Source organism: Propithecus coquereli, unplaced genomic scaffold, assembly GCF_000956105.1.
Source record: "Propithecus coquereli isolate 6110/MARCELLA unplaced genomic scaffold, Pcoq_1.0 Scaffold235, whole genome shotgun sequence".
NCBI lineage: Eukaryota > Metazoa > Chordata > Mammalia > Primates > Indriidae > Propithecus > Propithecus coquereli.
Genome location: NW_012147897.1, coordinates 6,319,775 through 6,332,872, shown reverse-complemented (window position 1 = coordinate 6,332,872; position 13,098 = coordinate 6,319,775). Strand labels below are relative to the sequence as shown.

Sequence of the window (13,098 nt, the reverse complement as noted above, 5' to 3'; positions counted from 1 at the left end):
AGTCCCAGCTACTCGGGAGGCTGAGGCAGGAGGATTGCTTGAGCCCAGGAGTTTGAGGTTGCTGTGAGCTAGGCTGATGCCACAGCACTCTAGTCTGGGCAACAGAGTGAGACTCTGTCTTAAAAAAAAAAAAAAAAATTGGACGAAGGACCTGAATAGACATTTCTCAAAAGAAGACATTAAAAATAATCAACAGGCATATGAAAAAATGTTCTACATCTCTAATCATCAAGAAAATGAAAATCAAGGGCTGGGCGCAATGGCTCACACCTGTAATCCTAGCACTCTGGGAGGCCAAGGTGGATTGCTTGAGGTCAGGAGTTCAAGACCAGCCTGTGCAAGAGCAAGACCACGCCTCCACCAAAAATAGAAAAAAATTAGCTGGGTGTGGTAAGGCACACCTGTAGTCCCAGCTACTCGTGAGGCTGATGCAGGAGAGTCACTTGAGTCCAGGAGTTTGAGGTTGCTATGAGCTACAATGACACCACTGCACTCTAGCCAGGGTGACAGAGACTCTGTTTCAAAAAAAAAAAAAAATCAAAACCACAATGAGACGTCATCTTATTGACAGAGGTGCAGAAGGAGCTCGGGAGATGTTGGTCAAAGGATACAAAATTTCACTTAGGAAGTAAAAGTTCAAGAGATCTATTGTACAACATAGTAACTATAGTTAATACCAATGTTTTATATTCGTGAAGATTGCTGACAGTAAATTTTGAGTGTTCTTACCATAAAAAATGATAAGCATGTGAGGTAATGCATGTGTTAATTAGATCAATATCCACAATGTACACATATTTCAAAATATTATGTTGTATATGATAAATATATACATTTTATCAATTAAAAATTCATTAAAAAAAGAAAAACAAGCACAGGTCACCTACAGTGGAAAGAAAGCAGGACAGTGGCTACCTTAGGGGTTGAGACTGGCAGGGGTACGGGGGGTGGGGTGGTGGCAGGGACGTCTGGGGCTCCAGTAAAACCATTTCCTGATGTGGGTGTGGCATGTGGGTGTGGCACGTGGGTGTGGTCACGCTGGAAATCCATTGAGCCGTAGGCCTATGACTTATGCGCCTTTCTGTAGATCACTTATACTTCAATAAGCAGTTAAACAAAAAAACCAGCACAGTGGCCCTGGCAAGAAGGGCTGGCTGAATTTGGTGGCCCAGGTCCCCCCAGATCTGGGCCCTTCACAGCTCTGGCCTTGTCCAGCTGGACACCATGTACCGAGGTGGGATGACCTGGGGAGCGGGGGAGGCAGAGTGGGAAAGTGCCCCAGGCTGGGTCAGAGCACTAGCCCTGGCCTGGCCTTGCCACACACAGGCTGTGTGACCTCCTGCAAGTCTCTACCTCTCTGATCCTCAGTCTCCTCCTCTCTCAGGACCCTTGTGGATTTGACACTTGGAGTGCTCAGGTCCACGAGAAGGTCCCACGGGTGGGTGGTGCCCGGATGCCCCAAGTACGCACCGCCAAGGTTTCCTCTGTACCTGAGAAGGGGGCGCCAGCCTGAGACCACTGCCAGGAGACATTCTTGGCCCTGAGGAGGGTGGGCGGGGCACTCAGGGAAAGGAAATGACCCAACGACTGGGAGGGGCGAGGCACAGGGATGGCGGAAGAGGCCACAGAAGATCCCAGCCTGGGTCCTGAGACGCCAGGGACAGGGGGCTGGCTTCATCCTCAGGTGATGGGGAGCTGTGGAAGGGCGCGGAGCTGGGCAGGGACTCGGTCACGGCTATCTCAGGGAGCTCCATCTGGCTGCCACACGGAGAATGGACCAGAAAAGGACGAGACTAGAGCAGAAACGCCAGCAGGCAGGCCACAGCACTTGCAGGGGCGGCTCCGGTGTGCAGGGAGAGGAGCCGGGTCCCAGGGCTGTGTGGCAGGGAGGCTCAGCTCTACCTGGCAGCCAACCAGTGGAGGGGCTGGGGGGGGTGCAGGAATGCCTGCTGGGGCCCCTCCTCTGTGACCATTTCCCCACACCCCACAGTGGTGCCCGGGGCATGGCACAGGCCTGGCAGAGTGGGTATCGCCCAGTGTGGGCTGAAGGAGCCAATGTGACCTCACCTACACCCTGGCAATCCAAGCTCCCTCTCCCCCGCCTCGACCTCCATTACCCCTCACTCAAGGCACGACAGGGCCCCCTCCGACGCCCTTTGCCACATGAACAGGGAAGGGCTGGACAGCTGCGCCTTCAGAGTTCGGGGGCTACAGTCCATTCCAGCTTGCACATCTTTGCCGACACCCATGCTGGGCTGGCCCTGAGCTGGCTGACAAGGAGGCAGCTGGACCCTCAACCCTCAACAAGTGGCACAGGGTGACAAACACTCTGAGGTCAGTGCTCCCAGGAGTGAGGCAGACTGTAGGGCGGGTACTGGGTGGGGAGAATGGTGGTGGCTCTTCAAGATGGAGCCTGAGGGGTGCGCAGGGCAGGGTGCAGGAGGGACGAGGAAGGGGGAGAGCGTGGGGCGGGCAGAGCCTGGGGGAGTTGGCAGGACCAGCTCTGCAGGGCTGGGGATGCCAGGCTGAGGGATACCTGCTCATACTGGGGCCCAGGGGAGCTAGGGTGAGACTGAGGGTCAGAAGCTGACACGGTGACCCAGGCCAGGGAGGCCAGGTGCCAGAGGAGGGGCCTGGAAGGGCAGTGCCTCAGTTTGGTGACTGACGGTTATCTGAGCTTTTGTTTTTGTTCATGTATTTCTTCCCCTCTATCCCACACCACTGCCATCCTCGACCTGCTCCACACGCCACCGTTCTAGTAAGATGCTTAACGTGTGTCTCTGTCCTCTAGTGGGTGCGCCCCAGCTCTCCCACGTCCGGCAGACCAAGGAATGGGTGGCAGGATGGGGAGAACACGCACCTGGAAGGACAGTGGGCTCGGGCCCAGTGCAGGCTCCAGCTCCTGGGCCACCCAGGGTTCCGGGCTCCTGGGTTCTGGCACCAAGGCCAAGGCGGCCCGGCCCAGTGAGTCACCCCAGCTAACGCCAGGCAAGCTGGCACCAGGGCTGGGAAATCCTGTCTTCCTCCTCCCCTCCCCTGCGCTTATCGCTTCTGTCTGTGTCCAACCCGTCTTCCACCCAGCTGCAGGGTGATCTTCCTAACACGTAAGTCGCGCCAGGTTGCTCCCTGCTAGAGATGCAGAGGGCCTGGAGGGCAGGGCCAGGCACACGTAGGGCACGGGGTCTCTCACTGGCCCAGGGGACAGTGGTCCTGGAGCTCTGATGTCCCCACAGTGTGTATAAGGAAAGAGCTGGCCTCTGGGCCTGGCTCTGCACAGCCCTGACTGAGTCACAGGCCTGACCCCACAGCTGTTCCTCAAGCGGGAGCTGGGCCCTGCCCGAGGGCGGCGGGAGCAGGGGGAGCTGGGAAGTGTCTGTCAGCAGAGCCTGCGCAGGAAAGGAACCTCCAAAAGTGCTGTTTCAGCTCATGGGTTCCTGTGGGCCTTGGGCAGGGACAGGAGGAAGCTGAGAGCCTGGCCACCCTCCTGGAGATAGGGGCTTCCCTGGGCAGGGGGCTGGCGCAGGCTCAGCCTCAGATGACCAGCTCAGCATGGTTTCAGCACTGAAGGAGCCACATCCCGGGGAACCCCTCAGTCCTGGGCAACCCAGGGTAGTGCCCCCCAACCTTGGGGCTCCCTGCCCAGTGCCAGGCCCTGCAGAGAAGGTGAGGCCGGGCACCCCCGAGAGGGGCTTCCTCTCTCTTACTCAGATGAGGCAGGGGATGGGTGCTCTCCCACTCCCCCATAGCAAGACAACCCGACAAAATGAGACTGGATCAAGTCACTTAAGCCACCTCTGCCTCACTACACTGTGTGACCCCAGGCAAGATTCTGCCCTCTCTGGCCTGCAGGGTGTCACATTGATGGCAAGGAGAGGAGCAGCATTTGCTCTTTCCTGTCTGGTGGGTTTGTCACTAGGACAGCCTCTTTCCCCACTTCCTGCACAGGCAGTCTGTACCCCTGAAAACCAGTGAGATGGTGCCCATTTCTCACACTGGGAAACTGAGGTGTCATTCCTCAGGCTCAAGCTCTTGCACAACCTCAGAAATGAGCTGTGCTGTTCCCATTGCACAGCTGGGGACAGAGGCTCAGAGGGGGAAGAGGATGTTCTGGGCAGAGGCAGGAACCTGTCCCATGTCAAAGTCCTGCCCTGCCTGGCCCACCACCCTCAGGCAGACACCTGCTCACTAGCTCAGTGTGTGTCGTCCCACCACCTCCCCCACCCCATCCAACCTTCACCCTCGCCTGCTCTGTGCCTGGCCCAGAGGGCAGCGAGGAGCCAGATGGGGCTCTGCCCGAGAAGGCAGCCTGGCGAAGGAGAGGGCGACCAGGCTGGAGAGACAGCCCCAAGAGAGAAGCAGGCCCCGCATGGCGTGGCCTGGCCGGATGGCATCCTGACCTGCTAGGATGGCAGCCCATGGCTCCAGGCAAGCGGCGTGCGGGCTGCACTCGCAGGCCCCATGCACTGCTCTGAGTTGTGTCCTGTTCTTGACTGTGGCAGCCTCGAATGCTAAGACCTCCTCCCCATGCCCAAGCAGAGGGCAAATCAGAGCCTCAGAGTGTCAGGCTGGGCAAGAGATGTCCTGTCCACGTGCCCATCCTCAGACGGGGAGATTGAGGCCAGGGAGCCTCAAAGCAGCAGACGCCGCACCTCAGAGCGCGAGTCTGTGAAGTGAGGGTCTTTTATGCTCCACTGGCTCAACCTGTCCACCTCACCCCTGCACACCTCTGCTCCAGGCAGGACTTGGCCTTAGTAGGCCAGGAGGGACCCCTGGGGCGCCACCCTCGTAGGGTGCTGGTGAGAAGCAAATGATCCTGCAGGGCCTGGGTTTATTGAATGAATATCTGGAATGAGCTGCACTCCACCCTGAAGGGCCAAATGCAGGATGGGGTCTAGTCACTGGAGCAGCCCATGGGACACGCCACCACATTCCCTTCTTCCAGACATCCCTGATATCCGGCTACTATGGGCTCAGGCTGGGCACTGGGGCCAGAGGTGCAGAGCCCTGGGCCCCGTCGGCAAGGCTCCCAGGCTTGGAGGGTGACAGACACGGAGAGTGACCTCATGGGGTAACCAGGGCTGTGACTGGGGGAGGCCAGGTATGGGCACCTGGGTGCCTGCAATGACGCTGCAGTTGGTCCCTGTGGTAGGCTGAATAATGGCCCCCAAGATATCCACGAGGGAGCCCCTAGGATCTATGAATGTTACCTTATATGGCACAAGCTTTGCAGATATGTTAAGGATCTGGAGAGATGGGGAGATTATCCTGGATTATCCGGGTGGGCCCTAAATGTGATCGCAAGCGTCCTTATCAGAGGGAAGCAGAGAGAGACTTGACTACGGAGGAGGAAAAGGCCGTGAGGCAAGGGAGGCGCAGGCCAGGGTCAGGTGGTCACAAGGCGCAGCCTCCACTAGAAGCCAGGAGAGACCAGGAACAGTGTCCCCTAGAGCCTACGGAAGGACCCAGCCTGGACTGTGGCCCCATGAGACTCATGTTGCACTTCTGACCTCTAAAACCGTAAGAGAATAAATTTGTATTGCTTTCGGCCACCAAGTTTGTGGTAATTTGTCACAGCAGTGATAGGAAACAAATACTGTTCTTGAAGAATGGAGGGGGGCAGTGGGGTAATGGGCCACCCCTCTCTCCTGCTTGGGGAGGCCAGGGAGTGGGGATGAAGTTATTACACCCTGAATTGTTTCAGCGTACAACAAAGTCACCCACACTTCAGTGTCTCCGTTACTGTTACTAGTAACAAATCACTTGGGCCCCACGTCACCCGGACTGGCAGGAGAGGCGACACAGCAGTGGGGGCCCCGGGCAGGGGCTGGCTGGGCAAGGCAGGCAGATCAGGCTGCAGGCTCTCAGCTTCTGTCTACCATTGCCTGGGGTACATCCTGACAGTGAAGGCCAGCTGGGCACCAGTGGATGGGCTTTGGTCAGCTCTGGCCACCAACCCCTTCTCCCACAGCTGACCACATGCCCCACTGTGGCAGAAATGATTGAGGATCTTCAGAAGGGGAGGCCACCCAGCCTCAGCCACTCCACACCCCTACCCTAGCCCTAGGAGAGCCAGAGGCCCTGGAAACGCACACCTGAACAATGAGAATGGGCATTACAGGCCAGCGAACACACCCATCCCACAACTTTCACGCCCAAGCCTAAGGGCTGGCGTCCTAAGACATCCTGCTTTGAACCCCAAAGGGACTTGGCCCACTTTGCCTTTGGTGAGCAGGGAAAGGCAAGGCCCGAGGCCAAAAGGAAGCCAGCAGCTCTGCCTAATGCCTAAACGAAGTGAGGCAGTCCCAGGGTGTCCCCATCAACCCAGAGAAGAGGCTGCAGAGGTTGGGGTGGGGCCAGAAGGCCAAGCCTGGGGGACCATTCAGGCGAAGCAAGGTTCTGAGCAAGGAGGCTAAGAGATGAAGGGGCAGAGGAGGTCTCTGGGGGGACTCGAAGGGTGGCCGGGAGGGGCTCCAAAGGCACTCACAATGCCCAAATGGATGGAGGCAGGGATGGGGCAGGGGGTGAGGTGAGAAGCCCAGCTGCAGACAGAGCTGCCTAGGAGGGGGCTGCAGACCCTGCCCGCCGCAGCTGGGGGGGCCCAGGGCCTGCTGCCAGGCTTTCTGCACAACCTCTTGAGGCACACTATGGGTGCTCTCCGCTGCCCAGCCCCTGCCTCTCCCCAGGGGACTTGGTCAGGTGGACAGAGATGCTCCCATGAGGGGACTGAGGGAGTCAGCAGTTCCCCTCACCCACTGAAGCCAAGAGGGACCCCATTCCCTTTCACCCTTCTTCTCCCTAAGTCAGCCCCTCCTTCCCTAGGGAAGGAACTAAGTGATGCTGATTGTTAATTATTATTAATAATAATGGCTATCAAACACCATGTACTTAGAAAAGTGTTTTCAGTGACACCATCTAACTTAATCATCGCCCTCCTGCAATGCCTGTGATTAGGCAGCATCTATACCCATTCCACACTCCAGAAAACTGAGACAGAAAGGGGAAGTTCCCTGCCTCAAGGTCAGGCAGGTAGGAGAGGTGGTGGAGAGAGGCCTTGCTGTGTGCCCCCTGGGGCTGCGGAGGGCTCCTATTTGGGGACCAGAGCTTCAGGGCTGTCCTGAAAGCCTGCAGGGAAGGCAGGGGCAGAAGCAGCCAGACACAGCACTGGCCTGGAGCAGTGTCCTGGGTGTCACTCCCAAGAGCCCACAGGCATCTCACAGCCACGTTGTCCAACCCTCACCTCCTCAACTTCCCTCAGACCTGCTCCACCCTCAGTGCTGGTCCCCATCTGAGATGCACCCCACCCCCCTTCCCCAGTGCTGGGGCCCTGTGCAGCCCCTGGCACTTCCCACCCACCTCACCCCTGCTCTGGAGCCCTTATCAGGGCCCCTCCCCCTCCCAAGCATAGCCCTGGGTGGGCAGCTGGGGGGAGCAGAGGGGAGGGGCTCTCCCAGCAGTGGCCTCCTCCTCCTGCTGGAAGGCCTCAAGAGCAGCGGAGACAACCCTCTCAGACGCACATCTGACCCACTTAATCCCCCACCCACTGGACTAGCACCCATTTTCACACCTCCAAGCATTTACCCATGCTGAGCCCTGGGCCTGTGATGCCCTGCCTTTTCTTTTGTGCTTGGTGATTTCTTAGAGACACAACCCCCAGGCAACGATCAGTCCTCGGCCCCAGTGCCTTGGTGGGGGCTTATCTGTTGACCCATAAGTCCTGCAGTCTACTGGGGAAGAGAGGCTCCTCAGGGCAAACCACCTCCTCCCCTCACAGCAGCAGCAGCTGGGCCCACCCTACCAGCCCGGTTCCTCAGCAGAGGAAGGCAGCAGGGCCTCCCCACCCCCACCCCCACCCCAGGACTCTGGGGACAGGAGCAAGGACCAGCCCAAGGACCCGGGAGGTCTCAATCCTGGCAGAACACAGTGGCTCCCCCAGGAGGCCTCACACTGAGGATTGGCTGAGCATCACCATTAAACCCATCTCTTCCAAGTGGCCTGCCCAGATGTCTCCCTGCCGAGAATCCCGGGGATAGCTGCCCTTAGCACTCCTCTCCCTCCAGCCTGGTGCAGGAAGAGGCTCTGGCTTGAGAGCCAGGTGGACCCGACGTAAAATTCTGGCTCAGCAGCCCTGAGAGGGCAGCTCACCTCACCTCTCCGTGCCCCACTCTCCTCCTCTGTGTGGGGTCTGGGGCTGAATCCCAACACGTGGAATGAAGCTAGGAGAGAACCTGGCACCTGTTAATGATCTTCTGTCCTACTTCACCTCGGGTCCCCTAGGCTGGTCTCCCGACCCCCGACCCTGAGGGGTGGGGGAGGGAACGCGGGCAGGATCAGAGAAGGCAAAGATCCCTTCTCTCCCAGGTACCCCACCCCCACACGCCTGCAGCCTAGGAGAAAGGCCCCCATTCACCTGGGGAGCAGGGCTAGGAAGGGGAACAGGCTCTGACAGCTGGGGCCTCGGCCCTGCCAGCTCCCCTAAGCCTGGGGTAGGGGACCCAAGAAGGGGTTGTGGGATGATGATTGGGCGGAGGGTTAAGGGGGGCACAGTAAAAGAGAATTGTAAGAGGAGGGGAAGGAACAGTCAAGCCCCGAGTGTCCAGCGCAGCCCACCCTGTAAGCACTAGGAAAACGACTCCGGAACTAGCAGGGGGAGGTGGAAAAGACCCCTCGCTGGAGTGGGGGTGCGGACGAGCCCCGGGGGCCGGTCGGGTCCTTGCAGCCCCCGTCCCCTAGGCCTGCTTACTTCCTTCCGCACCCCTACGACCCGCCGGGATGCACAGCCCCCGACCCAGATCCGAGCTCCCGGGGCGCGCACCGGGCCGCGCTGCACCCGCACACACAGCTCGGAACACACACACAAACACGCGCGCTCGCACACGCCTCCCTCCGCGCCGCGCCTCCTACCTGCCGCGCCGCCGCGGGCCGAGCTGCGCTGCCGGGATGCGGGGCCCCGCGCGGGCGCTGGGGCGGAGGCTGCGCGGGGCCTCGGGCTCGGGCCGGAGATTCAGCAGAGGCTGGCCTGGGGCGGGGGCTCGGGCTCGGATTCCCCGGGTTCGGCCGGCCCGGCCCCGCCCCGCGGCCCCCGCCCATTCGGAGCCGGAGGCGTGGCCTCCGCGGGGCGGGCCGGCCGGGCTGCGCGCATGCGGGGCGAGGGCCGGGAGGCGGCGGGGCGAGGCTGGGAGGTCCCTGCCCTTCCCCGCGTGGTCTAGCCTCGGCCGTCCCCGCGTCCCACCCGGGCCCTGCCCGCGGTAGGGGAGCATCCCGGTCGGCAGCACGCGAGAGCTGGCTGCTCGGCAGGGCGTCGGGCCGAGGAGGAGGCTGCGGGACCGCCGACGACCCGGGCATGCATCCCGTGCCATGAGCCCGCCGGGGCACGGCCGGTGGCTGTGGAAAGGACCTGATAAGGCGGGCGCGCCTCCTTTCCCCGTTTCCGCCTTCACGCCCATCGCCAGGTGTTTGGACGAAGGAGGGGGAGCCCAGCCCCAGAGAGACGAGAGAGGGCCCTTGCCAGATAGGTACCCGCGCTGTGCTGGGGGGCTGCCGCAGGAGGGGCCTGGGTTCCGGGTCATACTTGACTCTGTGACTGGCTCCCAGGATGCCCTGGAAAGGCACCGGGCCTCGGTTTCTTCGTCTGTAAAATGGGGCAGTGTGGGGAATACGATAGAGAACACGTAGGGATGACCAGTTCTGCGGTGCAGCAGGGGCTCAGGGCCTGCCAGCTCGCTCTCCAAGGCTCCTGTCTGCCACTTTGCAGGTGGAGAAACTCAGGCCCGCTCCCGCTCCCCCTCCAGTTTCCCAGTCTTGATGTCATCAACCTCTCAGTCACCCAGACTTCTCTAGCCTCTCCCCGTACCTCGAGGCCTCTGTCCCAGGCCGCCCAGACGTTTCTCCCCTAAGTGTAGCCCCAGCCCCCTCGAGAGCCTCCTATCCAGCCAAGGAACATTTACTCTCAAACCCAAAGCTGCGAGCTGCCACCCACAGAACAACTTTCCAAGACTGCACCCCATCTGACTCCCCATCTCCCCTAACCCCATTCCACTGCGCTCATTTCAGGGGCTCCACTGCACTCCCCACCTCAAGCCTCCTTTGTGCTGATCTGCAGTCTGAAGGGCTCTTCCATCCCCCACACACCAGCATGCCGCCCCCCTTCTGCAGCCCCCCACCCCCTCCCAGACCCTCCCCTCACTTTATCTCTGAGTTAGTGGTGGGGTCCCCCCTTCTCCTGTGAGGCTGAAGCTCCTGAGGGCAGAGGCTGAGGCTCATTCTCAGGAAGACAGTAGCACTTGGTAGAACCAAGCTGATGTGGGCTCCAGTCCTTGCTCTACCAGTTACTGGCTGTGTGACCTGGGCAAGTCCTCTGTCCTTTCAGAGCCTCATTTTCCTTGTCTGTAAAATGGGCTTCTAGCTGAAGCATGTGATGATCGGGTACAGGCAAGTCGTAGGGCTCCATAAGGGCCCCATCATGTAGGATGTTGGGCAGCATTGCCTCTGGGTGGGCAAGGTGGAGCTGGGGTTGTGTCTGAGAAAGCATGTCTACCTCTGGCCTCGTGACAGAAGGGGAAAGGGGAGAGGGTCAGAGGATCAGAAACTCAGATCCTTCCGCATCTCAGTGTTGGAGCCACAAGAGGGTGTCGAATGGTGGTTGCAATTGTGGACTCTGCGTGGGCTCATATTAGCTGTATGATCCTTGGCAAGTGACCCACTCTCGCTGTGCCCCAGTCTCTTCACCTATAAAACAGCATAGTAGCACCTTCACCATGCAGCTGTTGTCACATTAAATTGGTTGATCCATGCAGAGTCCTTACAGTGGCCCCTTGCGTGGAGTAAGAGCTTAGCCTGTGTTAGCTGCTGTTATTTTCATTTAGTCCAACTGCCTCACTTTGTGAAGACACTGGGTCCTAGGAGCAGACACACGTATGCATGGCTGGTTAGAATCCCAGGCAGCCTAGAATGTTAGGACTGGAGAGGCCCACCTCAGAGTCCATCTCTGGCGACTTCCACCTTCTCTGCCAGGTGAGAGAGGAGGCCTAGAGAGACAGTGCACTGTCCAGGGCACCCAGCTGGTGCAGGTGGGGGAGAGGCATTGACCCTGCTCTTGGGGGGAAGGGAGGGGTTAAGACAAGCCCGGAAGAGCCAGGTCTGCCCATCATGTCTGGGAGGTGGTGGGGTTTTGATGATGCTCTTCCCCCAGGGATCCTGCGGGTTGGTTTTTATGAACTGAGTCATCTAATGCTGCCATTATGGAGCCTGATGTGTAGGTGCTTTTCCCATTTAATTCTCACAACCACCTTGTGCAGGAGCCCTTATTAGCCCATTTTGGAGATGATAGCACTGAGCCTCAGGGAGATGCCCCAGGTCACACAATTAGTAAATGACAAAACTGGGATTCAAACCTACCCTGTCTGACTCCACTCCTGTGCCCTCTCCCTGCCTCTCCCCTAACTCCTCCAGGAAAAGTCTACTCTGCAGGCCCCTTGACCGGTTGCCCAACCTCTGCTTGGATCCCGCTGTGACTAGGAACTCATTTCCTCACAGGCTAGCCCTCTCCCCTCCACGAGGGAGTCTTTTGACTGATCCACCCTCTCTTCCTGGTTCTGTAGGACCCTGTACCTCCCACCCTACCAGAGCCTGGAGACAGGATCTTCTCTGTACCAAGCCAGAAAACCCCTGTCTTCACTGCTCCTGTGTGTGATAGGGGTTTCCTGGTGAAACTTACGATTATAATAATTTTGCTTAAAAAAAAACCCGCAGACCTAATTGCCAAGCTATTGTTTGAGAACCCTAAAGGAAGCCCCTTGGCCTGGGCAGTAGCTCAAAGTGAAGGCTCCTAATGCCTGGTATCTTAAATAACCGTGTTATCTAGTTCCTCCTGTTCCCGGCTAGCTCGGGCAAGGGTGAAGATTTCAGGGAGAGAAGTCCAGTCAGATACGCAGAACTTCCAGCTGGGAGTAGTTGCTAACGGTGCTGCCCTGAGTGGTCAGGAAATGGGAGGATCACACTGAACTCTGGGGCAGATGTCATGGAAAAGGGGAGGACAGAATGACATTCGAATTGCCTTCAATTCCATCCTTCTCTGAAATACTGCTTATGTTTTATTACTATCATGGATATTATTAAAAACTAGTCAGAACCAAGGTGGGTTTATTCCAGGAATGCAGGATTGGTTTAATATTAGAAAATCCATTAATGGCATTGTATTAGTTCATAGGGCTGCCATAACAAAACACCACAAACTGGGTGGCTTTAACAACAGAAATTTATTGTCTCACAGCTCTGGAGGCCAGAAATTTGAAATAATTCATCAGAGTTGGTTCCTTCTGCAGGAAGGAACAATTCAACCTATAACAAGCATGTACCATGTTAAGGAACCTAAGAGGAAAACCATATGATTTTTCTCTATACATGCTGAGAAAGCTTTAACAAAATTCCATGCTCATTCATGATAAAAATACTCAGTGAAATAGGAAATAAGGAATACTTTTTCAACACAATAAAATATAGTCCTAAAGCCAGCATCTTATTTAATCAAGAAATACTGGAAGCATTTCCACTTAGGTCAAGAACAAGGCAAGAATGCCACTATCTCCCCTACTATTCCACATTGTACTAGCAGTATTAGCCAATGCAATTAGACAGGAGAAATCAATGGGAGGCCTAAGAGTTGGTAAAGAAGAAATAAATGTATCTCTATTTTCAGATGATATAAAATTATACCTGAAGAACCCCAGAGAATCAATGATAAAACTAATTCAAACACTAAAAGAGTTCAGTGATATAGCAGGATATAAAATTAATATATATTATAAAATTCAATAGCCTGTAAGCATAGATTTATATGAGGAAAATTTTTAAACATTCTTGAAAGACACTAAAGAAAAATAAATGGAAAGATATTCCCTGTGCTTGAATAGGATAAGTCAACATTATAAATGTGTGCTAGGTAGCTTATGTCTGTAATCCTAGCACTTTGTGAGGCCAAGGAGGGAGGATTGCTTGAGGCCAGGAGTTCGAGACCAGCCTGAAGAAGAGTGAGACAATGTCTCTACAAAAAAAAAAAAAAAAAAATAGAAAAATTAGCAGGGTGTGGTGATTTACGACTGC

The 13,098-nt window shown here is 56.9% G+C and overlaps 1 protein-coding gene across 1 annotated transcript in view; it reads right to left on the bottom strand.

The window, feature by feature from the left end:
• Nucleotides 1-9,066, bottom strand: part of CAPN5 (calpain 5) — a 54,963-nt gene extending 45,897 nt beyond the window's left edge. The window contains exon 1 of the mRNA XM_012645751.1: nucleotides 8,902-9,066. The gene's annotated coding sequence lies outside the window, so the exon portion shown is untranslated. The remainder of the gene's footprint in view (nucleotides 1-8,901) is intronic.
• Between the last annotated feature and the right edge of the window lie 4,032 nt (nucleotides 9,067-13,098).